A 13,778-nucleotide genomic window follows, 5' to 3' on the forward strand; every position below is an offset into this window, starting at 1 on the left:
ACTCGCTTCCTATGCCTCACGCAGTGCTCTGCCACTGTTTACGACTGTTGTTGTGGTTTCCGCTGGCATATACGCTACTTTGAGGCGCTTGTTTTCCACAAACAAAGACGTTTAAAGCTGTCTCGCGCAATCTCACGCATGGGCAGCACCAGGCCTCAATCTGCCTAACCTGCCTGACTTATTATATGTCACCCCTCGACGTTCTATTCTCTATTGGCGCAGCCAGCTGGCGTTTCGAAGCTGCTACTTAGCAATGACACGGCTTTGTGTTCACAACCTGCTTGGTGTCTCGGAGCACCGCCTCGTTTTGCACCTGCGACCTATCCTTCATTGCTGATCACGCTGCCGATCGCGCTGCCCATATTCAGCTACAGCGTCATTGGGGGTGGGATGAAGCGGGGTTTCGTCCATGTAAAAGTCATTCGAGAGGCAATAACCTACAGTTACCTCTTTAAAAATGTAGGTCATGACTCACGCATGTACGGTCCCCGCATTCGAAGACACGCAGTTGTAAATATAATCTCACCGAATAATAACTGCTCTGTAATTATGACCACGTGTAAAATCACCACAGTGCAAGTCAGAAACTAAATACCTTTCTTTCCACCCGCCGCGTGAAAGACTGGGATGTTGCATCACCGAGGTGAAGTATCAGAAGGTAACTGCGTCATTGGGGGTGGGTGGGGGGGATGAAGCGGGGTGGGGGTTGGTACGCTCACGAGCAGGCGCCATGATTTCTCGCAATGTGAAGCGACTCCTTTACCGATTTCTTTTTATTATGTACAACAATTCTAATGAGTTTATTTTAAAGAAGAGCTCGCTTCCATCAACCACCCCTCTTCCGTGCAAAGCAACCGCCTTCCTTCAGATCTCAAGTACCCCATTTTTTAAATTATTATTTTCAGATACCTCGTTACTGGACTTAAAGGAAAATATATGTATCTGCTAGCACCGTTTTACCGGTTGATGCATATTGTTTCATCAGTTATGACTGGCCATTCAATGGAAAATGCAGTATCGAGGGGATACTGTGAATGATCTCTAATATTTTTCTATTTGTTTTATGTTTTCAGTATGCAGCACACATCATTCTGCCATTCGTTTCTTAGTATTGTCTGGATTACCTATATTGCAGAGTTTTATTTTATATAACGCGAACTTGACCCGAATCCAATCAGGTATCAGAACGCTGTTCAGTGTCATTACCGAGACTCAAACCCAGTTCCCTGGGCTCCTTGATGGGGGAAGGTTTCTCTTAATCTTGATAGAGCCTGTTGAGGGGTTTGTCAGTTGATCCTGCAAAAAGTAAATATGTGGCTCTGTGTGTGGGGGGGTGGCTCTGTGTGTGTGGGGGTGGCTCTGTGTGTGTGGGGGTGGCTCTGTGTGGGGGTGGCTCTGTGTGTGTGGGGGTGGCTCTGTGTGTGTGGGGGTGGCTCTGTGTGTGTGGCTCTGTGTGTGTGGGTGGCTTTTTTGTAGGTGGCTCTATGCGTGGTGGGTCTGTCTGTGTGTGTGTAGGTGGCTCTATGGGTGGCTCTATTTGTGTGTGGGTTGCTCTATGTGTGTGGCTCTGTGTGGGTGGCTCTGTGTGTGTGGTTGGCTTTGGGTGTGTGGCTCTGTGTGTGGGTGCAAATGCAATAGGTCTCGCATTTGAGAGTGATTAAGCTATTGACATTGTAAATAACAATGCCGTTTCTTTAAATGTTTTAAAAACAAAAACATAAACAAAAATAATGTCATGAGCAATGCCAATAGCTTTAACTTTAACAATGCCGAGACCATTGCATTGTAAATGCTTGTTTCCTCAGGGAGGGGCATTTGCTTAGGAAGTACACAATGAGAATTTCCCGTTTAAGCCATATAACATGAAAATGCAAAGTCTTATAACAGTTATAATTTCTAGCCTAATTTAGTTCACTGAATTATTATATCAGAGTGTAGAAAATACAATCAATACATAGCAGTAAAAACAGGATACTAAGCATGCTAATATAATTTCATTAACCTCTCGGTGCCCTAAAAAGTACATAAAAAAGAAAACACTATTTGCATTCCATCCTATGCACTAGAATCTAATTGAAAAGCATATTGTTTATAAAGTGGGGAAATGACAAAGTACTGTGTCTATGCTTTCAGGGCAAATATATTCATGAATCTTTACCTATCCTCTACCCAATTACGCTTTCAGTAATAAAAAGGATATAGAGCTAGGTTTAATGAGGATAGGGTTCAGGGATCAAAGTACACTTTTTCACATATAATGTGCCACATCAACAAATCGAAAAATCTGCATAGAAGAATGAAAATGATGTAAAAAGAGGAAAAGGTGAACAAAGTGACAGGGTTTAGACACGTAAAGCAATTGATTAATAAAATCCCTACTTCGAGCAAGAACAAATATAAAGCATATGGTGATGAACTGAAGATGCCACACTAAGAGACATCAACAAATAGGAAAGAAAACAACACCATAGAATTAAGAATAGGATGTGAAGCATCCATTCCATCCACATTACATTTTAAAATTATTATTTAAGTAAACCATTACTTACGTTCCAATTTGGATATATTAGAGCATAATTCCGGCCCATCACTAATCCTCTGTTCAGGCGCAGAGATTCTATTCTCCCTTGCTATCCATCTGCCTAATAACTTCTGTATTTTTTATTTCTAGCATTAATGAAGGGTGTAAATTTACTTACATATCTGTCCATGACATGATTTAAGGATGATTCAATTGGAAATTGAGGATAATTTTCTGGTCTTTTCAATTCAGTGCCACTTAAACTGCACAGTTGTTTGGTAGTCCTAGTCTTTTCATTGGACATGCTGGCTCCACTCATTTTGTTTTTGATTATTGAAGAGATTTCAATCAACCCATGAATGTAACATTCAATATAAAAAGAAGTATCCAGGGGCCGCATTGTGGATATTGTGCGCTTTCCCACGCTGCGCCATGGCAAACACTTAGGGGCATATTTACAAGCCCCATGTGCCGCGATCCCAAATCACAAAATTGTATCTATGAGTCCACGCAAATCTGCTATGCGTGGCCTTGAATGGCCCGTTAGATATGGAGTAAGGCAAGGCAGTGTGAATCCCTGCATTGCCTTACTGTGAGCTCGGCAGGCGTCCATTGGCCGTTGCGGTGGGTTTTCCCATGCAACACTCATGGATTTTGACATTTCCCCAGATTTGCCAGAGCATGTAAACCTGGAGAAGTGCCAAAACCTTATGCCTTCCAGGCGAGGCATAATGAGGAGAAATAACTCTGGTTCTCCTTGTTCTGTCCTCTTTCATTGTGTGTGATGTATTCTGCAGCACGCATAGAAAAAGGAAAATGCCTCTTAGGATTATTTCTGTGCAGGAAAGTGCCCCTTCTTGCCCAAAAGCAATCTTGCTGGCAACACAGACAACCTTGCACTATCGTGTGAGGGGGCCTGTGTTGTCGCTAGGCTGCCGAAATGGCACCAGCATGAGGGTAAAGGACAGGAATGCACTGTATTACATAAATACAGTGCATTCCTGCCCTTTCACTTTGGTGTAGGGCAGCGCAGCAAGGTGATTTGCTGCGTTGCCTTACGCGAAATCCCCATAAATGAGGCCCTTAAGCGGGTTAAGCAGGAGCAGGAAAGGGCAGTTTGCTGTATCACTGGAACTGTGTTGTTCCCAGTGCAGGTGCAAACCTATGCCTGCACTGGGAATTTGAATGTGTCCTGGGAACAGCACATTAGTGAAAGGTGAAGTGGCCATATAAAGTAGCAGGTCTGCCTTTCACTACAGGTGGCAATCTGGCCCGCATTTAAAAGGGACAGAGACAGAGATCCCCCTGCAGGTGAATGCAGTGAGTGAGCAATTTCAAGGTGACCACTTGAGCATAGTGAGTATGCAACACCTCTATCCGGCGCACAGACACTGAGCCTCCTGAAGGTTCTCTTTGCCTCTGCGCCCATGTCCATAATATGGAGAGGTCAGAATAAGGCAAATAATTTATTTTTATTCGTGTGACACCTCCATACATATGAGAGAATGCCCCCTGGAGATTGTGCTGGTGCACATTTAATGCTGGTGCAATGTGTATTATAGAAGAAGCTGCAAAGTGACTGTGACCCCTCCTGTAATGCCAAAGTGCCCTGGGTATGAAAAAGTAAGCACACATGCCAGTTGCAGCATGGGGCACATATGATCAAGGGACTTATTGTCAAATGTGGGCCTCGATGTAATAATGCGACCAACAGTAACAATTACCCCACCAAATGAGTGCAAATAATGATGTAATACAATCATTTTATGTACAGCATAAGAGACCCATATATAGGTAAAAAGACACCTGTTTGATTGTCAAATAAGATGGCCATGGAAGGCTTCTGTGTTGTCCAGGAATCCATTGAATGAGATTACCAAAAATAGGCAACAGTGATTGAGTTTATATATTAAGAAACATATGAAATATCTTGAGACATAAGCAGGATCTCAAACATTCAGGTTAAACCATCAATCCCAGATAGTAATGTATATGTCATTTTGATTGTCGGAGGTATCATGGCATAAGCATGAAATACGTTTGAGGCAATTCAGTTGAATTCTTCCTGCTATAACTTATTTTGCTCAATATAATTTCTTGGAATGTGAAGGGTTTGGGTAATCCAGTTGAATGGCACAACATGTGCACTCATCTCACAAGAATTAGGGGCAGATTTATGTTCCCCGGGCGCATCCCTGCAAATCAGCATGGATGCGCCAGGTAAGATGCGTCACGCAAGTTTACCCTTGCGCCACAATAGATGCGCCGCATTTACAATGCAGCGCATCGTGGCGCAAGGATAAACAGATGCGTGACGCATCTGATAGCGGAAGGGCGGCGCATTGCTGGAGTTGCGTCGCAAGTGCGACGCAGCTCCAGCAAGGTTGGGGGGTGCCCTATCGGTACAATGCTGCGTCAATCCTTACGCCTGCTTCAAGCAGGTGCAGGGATTTGACGCAGCATGGCCGGAAAAGTCACTGAGTGAAAACTTGTAGATTTCACTCAGCCACTTTTCGGAGGCGTTCCTGCGTCGGAACGCCCCCCCCCTGGAAGGTACGCCCACATGTGGCGCAAGCTTTACAACGTGACGCATCTCCCTAGATGCGTCACGTTGTAAATCTGCCGCAGCATGGCGCTGGCTTTGCGCCACCGCTGCGTCACAAAAGTGACGCAACGGCGGCGCAAAAGTGACGCACAGGGCTTATAAATCTGCCCCTTAATGTTTACATTGCTTTGCTACAAGAAAATATTGTAAATAAGATGACACCTTGAACCGTAAGAATCAATGGGTTTGCAATGTTCTTTGTTTTCCCTTGATACATTGTAATAGTCATAAAGGTGGTGTAATAGTCATAAAGGTGGTGGAGTTGTTTTGCATTACCACACTATTGCTGTACAAATATTGTCACTGGAGCATAACTTGGAAGGTGACTTCATATTAGAAGCTAAATGACTTCTTTAGATATTTATGGTACTGTCTATAATTGTTCCTCATTTTGGAATGCCATAAACATAAAATTGGCTATTATGATGCAGATACGTTTTTGATCGTATTTTAGATAAGAATTCAAAATGTAAGTGTTTTCCTGATAAAGGCAAAATGCTATTAAATCATGCTCTGCTGAAGATTCTTAAGGAATAAGCCAGATGCTAAAACGTTGTCTTTCTTTTTTTCTCCCTAACACCCACGATTGGATTGATTGATTTTTTTATCAGTAACACTCTTGAAGACCTTGTAAATCAAATATTAGTTTGATTCCAATTTAAATTTCTAATCATGCAGTTGCTATCACAACCTTTGCCTGTTATTTCCAACTGAAAATCTGGCAGATGGTGATTTGATGCTGATTTAATAATTAATAATTATTTACTTTGTGATAACTTTGCAAATAATTTCTTTATTTTACAAATTATTACTTCTTTAACAATTCCTGTGACACATCAGTCGAAATTGGGAATTTCTATGCAGCTGTCCTAGTTATGATCCTAGAGCACTCGTATTATGAAAGTTAATCTTCTGAGATGTTATTGTTTTTTTAATTTGGTACACGTTAAGATTCAGTCCAATGCTACTGCTACACATAATGCTTCTAATGTTTTATTATAAGTTAACAATATACTATGGCGGACAAAATCAAGTTGGTTACATATGGGCAAATTAACTAAAAATTAAATAGCAAAGCAATTTAATAAATAGCATAATTGATGACTTCAATGTTTTAATATTATTCCTAAATTTAAGAGTGACCACCTGAACATTTAAGAAGGACATTTCTCCCAAAAACAAAATAACAAAGCTATTTTACCTTTAAAATGTTCTAAAGCTCCAGGTCCGGATGTTGTATTCATTTCATTTTTAGATCATTTGCTCTCCCTATGCTATTGGAGCTTTCTTGAAAGTTTGATTATCAGTAGCGGTCCGTGGAGGGAGTGACGGTGGGCAGTGAGGCAGGGCGGGGGAGAGGCAGGGTGGTGAAATGTAAATACCGGAATATGGATAAACGGAGGTAAGTACACATTTAAATAAATAAAACGAATTCCTTTGCGCGCTGCATCACATTTTTTGGACCACAATACAAGCCGTAATGGAAAAAGGTATTTTTCCAACTGCCAACATGGCGGTTGTATCGTAATATGGCGGGTGGAACCGCCGACTACATTTCGGGCGGTTTCTTCCTGCAGCAAGCGTCCGACCACCATTGTCATCAGGCTCTAACCTGCTGTGTGCCAATCCTATTACTACATTTGAAGGCTTATGCCTTGCAAATGTTTCATGATTTAAGGACAGTTTCATTTATACAATTTGTACATGTAATTACTATGATGTTATTTAGAATGCACTTTTAGTAAGCATTTTATTTATGCTATGAAACAATATTAATTTAATAAAAATGATTTGAGCAAGGTGCAAGTGCACATCAACCCCCAGTGTGTAGGGACAGGCAGGGAAAGTAACTTGGGGATGGTGATGCAGGGTCACATGAGAGATGTGGAGACGAACATCACATGTGTTTCGTACAAAGGTGAAGGCATAATACAAGGCATAAGAGGAAAGAGTGAAGTGAGGGAGAAGAGGATGGCAGCGGCAGTGGTAAAGTGATGATGGCAGCTTTACAGGAAGTGAAAGGGAAAGTAGAGGAGGAAAGTGATGAATCATGGACAGGGGATGATGGAGGCGGAAATGACGGGGACAGTGGGAAAGTGATGACAGAAGAAAAAGAGCAGGACTTATAGGATAGGGAGTGAGGGAGGAGAGGTGTGTAGGACTACTTCTTGAAACCATCATCAAAATCTGATAGCAATAATAATCGAACAAAGTAACTTTCCATGACATGCAGTGGCCTTTGCAGACAGTCCATTCAAGCTGTGCCAGACCATGGCTGAAAAAGGATGACCCAAAGTCAATTTCTCTATCTATGTATTGTAGCTTTTTAAGTAATCATGACATGGGGTCTCCACACAGCGATGTTGGTCTGTAGTGAGACCTAAAAAAGGGCTCAATTGATCAGCTGGCTAAATGTTATGCTCGAAAATGTGCCTTGTACATAAAATTAACGTTGACTGATTCAGACAGACAGAAACGTGAATGTGATTACTTGGAATCCAGAATTGTATTTCCATTTCTTGCACACTTGCTTCTCCATTTCCAAGTTCCCTTTCCGAAACTGCAATAGTCCTAGGGCCACATGTATCATTCTATTTTGCATTTGCAAACGGTGCAAATCGCTAAATTCGGCCATTTACAAATGCAAAATAGCCTTTCAAGATGTATGAAAGGCTTTGACAGTGCATTTTAGGTAATCACAATTTTTTGCGATTTCCTACAATTGCGACTGCAAATAGGGAATCTCAATTTGTGAATCTCTAAGCACATGTACCAAGCGAATATACGCAGAGGCGGCTGGTGACATTTGAAATTAGTGGGGCGTAAAGGTTTGGGATGAGGGGCTGTTGGTGTGCTCGCACAGCGAGCAAGCCCGATCGTCATAAGGTAGAACCCCCCCCCCCCCCCAATTTTTTGGGGTCAAAATAGTGTGCAAATGGTGCATTGTCGAGGATATTTGAGATACCAATAAGGCTAATAAAGCTATTGTGAAAGTGTGGTTATGGCAACAATAAAGAGATTTCGTATAATGACGCAGGTAGCTACTTATTCAGTATAACCACAGAACTTCAGATCAGACTTTGAGATAACAAGCCTGAGTACCTCACATATTTCTTTATTTGTTGATCTACATGCGCAAATTATATCTACTGATGGTTGGTCTTTACTTGGAACAGCACAGGCAAGCTAAAAACTCAATGCAAAGTTTCCAGAATAATGGCAAGTCATAAGGAGTCAGACAATTGTTACTATTTATTGGCACCAGCTCACGAAACTCATTTTCACGTCAGAAAGGTGAGGTCTGATAACTATCTCCTAAATATATAACATACAATGGACCAATAATCTTCGGTATTGCTGCACATGCACATGCACAATCTAATTAGTCAACAAGTAACCTGTTCCTTCCGAAAAATATTATAATTGTACCATGTTTATACATCAAATATAATTAAAACATTGAATAATTGTAACTGTATAAATAAAATGGGTCACCCTGCATTCCCTAGGCCAAGAGTAAAAAGTTAGAGGTAAACTGAACTACTCAAACTGGAAGCATTTTACTTGAATGTTACGGAAATAGTTTCTCTCCGTGCAAACAATTATTATTTTTTTTTCAATCTAGTTGCTAACAGATTTATGGAGCAAATGTGCAGCCCATTCATTAGCTCCATGCCTGTTGCAGAAATCTGTTCGCAACCAGATTAAAAAAAAAAAAGCAATTTGGTCGCACGGAAAGAAACTATTTCCGCAACATTCATGTATATTGATCACGATAACATTCTTGACGGTGAGGACAGCACGGGTTTCGAAGACTCACTCTTAACCCCTTGTGTGCCACGCCCTTTCCCCGCCCTGTGCCGGGCGTTCCATTAGCGGGCGGGGTTCATGACGAGCTGGACTCGTCATGGGCACAGCGCAACCGCGGCCCATGACGAGTCCAGCTCGTCATGGGCACAGAAGGGGTTAAATGAGGGTCAGCCGCCCCTAGTGGCAACCCATTACCCACCACCAGGCACAGCAAAGCGGAACATGAGAATCTCCACTTAAGTTACTATCTGTGAAAATTAAAGCAGCCCAGCTCTTCGCAAATGTGTGCCCTGCGGCCCGTAGCAATTATCTGTTGCAAAGTAAACAGATGTCTGCAGTAGGCGCGGAGCCCATTCAGCTACCTTGTAGCACACGGTGGGCTCTGAAAATCTCACCAAATCACAAGGAGTTTCAGCAGGGCATTCACAACCACCGGGCACAGTAAAGCAGAACACAAGAATTGGCATTTTAATTTAAAAGCGCCACCACAGGGAGTACACAAATTCCAGGGTCAAGCAGAGTGCTTGTGAAGTACGCAAATTAAACTGCATGTAACCTTCCCAAATGACATTACGTAAGAATGAATACTTTTGCGTTCCTGTGACAAGAAAATACATTTACACAAAAGCCTCATGATGGGTTCATTCTGTCTGTAGATTTCGCCCGCATGTGACATTTCCAGACAACATTTCACAAGAATGAATATTTTTGCGTTCCGGCTGACAAGGAAAATGCATTTACACATAAACCTAATGGTGGGTTCATTATGGCTCTCGATTTCGCCTGCATGGGTCGATAATGTAGCCCAAGCCAAATGGTAGTTACTGTCCATAGTAAACTGTGTGTAACATTTCGCAAATAACATTTCGCAAGAGTGAATGTTTATGCGCTCTGGTGACACAAAAATACATTTACACATAAACTACATGATGAGTTCATTATGGCTGCAGATAGAACCCACATGCGTCGTACAACACTAAAGTAACATGAGGAATAGTTAAATTAGGCTGGCATTCATAACGGATCCTTCACGTATACAATTATTGGCAGGCAAACAAAACACAAGCATTTGGTTAAACACCGATTGGTAAGCTCCCACGTACATTATGTAGTGCTGACATCGGCACTGTGCATACCGTCTGTATGCTTCATGGGAAAACCTTAGAGCTCTTAAGAAATTAAATGGATAGTTGGCCGTTGGCAGATTAACCAAGGAATTAATTATTGTACCAGTTGCGGCTCGCAGGGGGGAGGGGGGGGGGGTGTATGTGTCGCGCGGGGGGGTGTATCGCGGGGGGGGTATCGTGCGGGGGTGTTAAAGTAAATTTAAAAAAATACTTATCCTACCTGAGGTCCTGAGCACGTCCGCGCCGCCTCGGGTCCGTCCGTTGGGGTCCTACAGCCCCTCTCAGGCTCTCAGCCAATCCTGGCACTGCCAGCAGTGCCAGGATTGGCGTAGGGCACGGTTACTGCTCGCCCGCCTGCCCATTAGGAGACCGAGGTTTGAGCCTTTGCTCAACCCTCGGTCTCCTAATGGGCATGCGCCAGCCAGAGCAGACACAAGTGCGCATGACTGGGCACGGAGCAAAAATTCGCTCACCTTCCCCAATCATGCGCACTTGTGCTGCTGCCTATTGCCCCTGCCTGGTCTGTCTGACAATCATGTCAGTCAACATGACGTCAGACCGCCCACCCCCGGGTGGGCGGTTCAACGTCATTCTGACTGACATGATTGTCAGTTCTCCTCTTTGAACTTAAGTAAACTGATTCAGTTTACTTAAGTTCAAAGACGCCGACGCTGCGGGCGACGCTGCAGGCGGGGGGGGCTACGCCCCACTGCTCTAATGGACGCACCGAGCCTGAATATACGACGTTACCCCGCAAACAAACACTCCGCATACCATTACCACAAATTTTTCACCACGCCAATGCAATGACTCCGCAAGTTATTAGAACGAAGCGAATACAACGAAATTTGTATTTAATCTATTAAAAGTACATTTACAACGCATAATTTAAAAACACATGATAGTACAACGAAATAGATAGCCTGCTATTTTATCTTAAATATCATTTTATCTTGACTTACCTTGGTGGAGTTCTCTCTTCCATCTGGACTTGCTTGTGACAGTCGCCAAATTAAACGAAGATTTTCACAAACCCTTCCGTCTTTGCCAACTGAAAAATAAAAGAAGGACAGTTGCAGTTTTTCTAAAACATTTTGAAATGTATTATAGTTTCATCAAATAAACATACTTACTATCTTTTCATTAAATGTGTCTTTGTAAAATATTCAATGACAAAATGTCTTATATTTTATGAAATGTTAAAATCAATAAAAATATTTTAATAAATCAATACATTTTATTAAATTTCATTTTCGCGTTATTCTTTTACTCTCCTACTCTCCAATTTTATTTTTTGTTACCTTCAGATCTCTCTTGCTGCCGTTCTTTATCGAGATGCTCTGTAATTAAAAGTATTATGCGTGTTAGCGCTTTCGTCATTTTTAGGCATAAACATAAAAAAAGGACATACTGCCGCTGAGCACTGCCTCCGCATACCGTTACAATGCGGTTCCTGTGCACGCAATAGTTTAGTATACTGCATGCCAGTATTCATGCGTAAGTGGGGTGCAGAGTAGCAGGAAGAGTCCTCCATACTGGGCCTTTTCGTTGATCCTTCTGCCCGAGACCTGCTCAAGAGGATGAAAAGGCATCAGCAGGGGTCCAGAGCAAATGTAGAACGAGGCAACATCCTCTTCAATCAGCACCTGCCACCGCACACTCGGTGCATCCCACCTCCATGTACTTGCAGTGCAGATGCAGTTCTGAACTTCAGGTAAGTGACGAACATCTCTACCACCTCTGTATACCATTACAACGAAAAATCGTAGTAAAAGATGCGCGCTAATAGTATTTTCATTGTAATGGTATGCGGGGTAAAAGACTACGTTATTCAACACCATGTATTGAAATTGTATGCGGGGTAAAAGTATTCATAATAAAAGACTCGTTGTGAAGGATATTTACCGTACCAAGCATTTTCTAAATTATAACTTTGCATTTAGGAAATGCTATTACCATCGACTCCAAGTTGATGGAAACCATGTGCAATTTTTGAAATTGCACAAAAAATGCATTTTTCAAAGTGCCATGTGCACATTTGTTTTTAGGGTACTTCAGGGAGTCCTTAGGCCCCCGGGCACCCTTGGTTTTGCATTACCTAATTTGCGATTACCAAGTAGGTAATCGCAAATTAGCTAATGCAAAACCATTCGCACCCATGGGCCTTTAGACCCATAAGAACCAATGAAGGCGTATTACCAAACAGTGATTACCTAGTCGCTGAATTGCTATTTGGTAATTTTAAGGAATTGCTAAATTTTAAGTGATTCCTTATATACATTGTATTGTGCAAATAACAAATAGCGATTTGTAAAATGCTATTTGATAATCACAAAATGCTATTTTGATATATGTGGCCCCTAGTCAGTCGAAAACCAAGTGCCTTGCATGAGGATCTACATTAATCTTATTTTCATGTTGACACAGTAAGCAGGCCAAGCTAGAATGAAGTACTTCAGATACACACAGAGAAAATGCTTTACACATTTTGTCTTATTTTTCACTGAGCAGGAATCCATCTGAAATGGTCAGGCAATTTGTAAGCAAGGTCAGTTATTGCTGGTGGGTGGGGTCTACCTCACAGGTATTTCACAAGGAAAATTGACATATTTCACAGGCAGTTGTAGCACTACAACAGGCTTTATTTTCTCTTTTGAAGATCTTTAAATAAAAGTAAGTTCTGAGTAACAGAGTGTAACACCCATGCTGCAGCTCTTATAAATGGAATTAAATTGCAGCTATCTGACTCCTTTATTGGCATCATATACATATTTTGCGTGCTTTCCCTATCACAAATGGTCCACAGACATTTGATGTACAGTGTCTTTACCTATTGATAGTTTTCTTGTTGTATTGTGCAGGGTTTGGCCATTTTTGACCTTTCATTCCAGTGTCAGTGATGACATTATTTTAAATAGGGCAAGAACAATTTCCAAAATTTGCTTTCAAAGAAAGCCAAGTATCTCTTTGATGAATGCATACCCAGCAGTTAGTTCCATAGGCCAAAATCAGTATGGGCCACCTAAGTTAGGTGACTAGAAATCTGGATATCAAAGTAGGAAAAATAATATACCTCTTTCAACTGATCTATATCTGATGTAAACTTGCATCACGGAGCGGCTTACCTTCTGTTCTCAAAAAGTATGATCTGCGATTTGCCTACCTTGATATTACTGATTTTGTTATATCATACAGAGTATTAGGATGCATTAGGGGACTTTGTTATAGTATGCAACAGCCTTCAATTGTGCTTTTTACCACATTTTCTGTTCTTACAAGGATGATCAAAACATCTTCATAGAGTTGATGTGATACCTTGAAATTATCGCTCTTTGGGATAATATATCACTTTCCAAATGTCAACACACTGATCCATTTTTGCAACTTAAGAAGCAAATATGGGCCAGTTTAGAAACCCTAAATACTCTGGCAAAATGCAGGCTTAGTTAACATACTAGCACAAGCTGGGGAATATGACAGACTGCAAACCACAAACATCGTATGCATAATTTGAGGATGGTGCATACAGGACGATAATCAGTCTCATGAGACTAAAGGACTATTTGTTGTATTAGTGAGTTCCGAAACTCCCTTTACCATGAATAGATACACACAAGAAATCCACACTCTATACTTAAAGGCCTTTATTAAGAATGAGTGCCCTAACCTAGTGCGGATTAAATAAACAGATGTAAATATAAAAATACATAAAATG

This window comes from Triturus cristatus, chromosome 6, assembly GCF_964204655.1.
Source record: "Triturus cristatus chromosome 6, aTriCri1.1, whole genome shotgun sequence".
Lineage (NCBI taxonomy): Eukaryota > Metazoa > Chordata > Amphibia > Caudata > Salamandridae > Triturus > Triturus cristatus.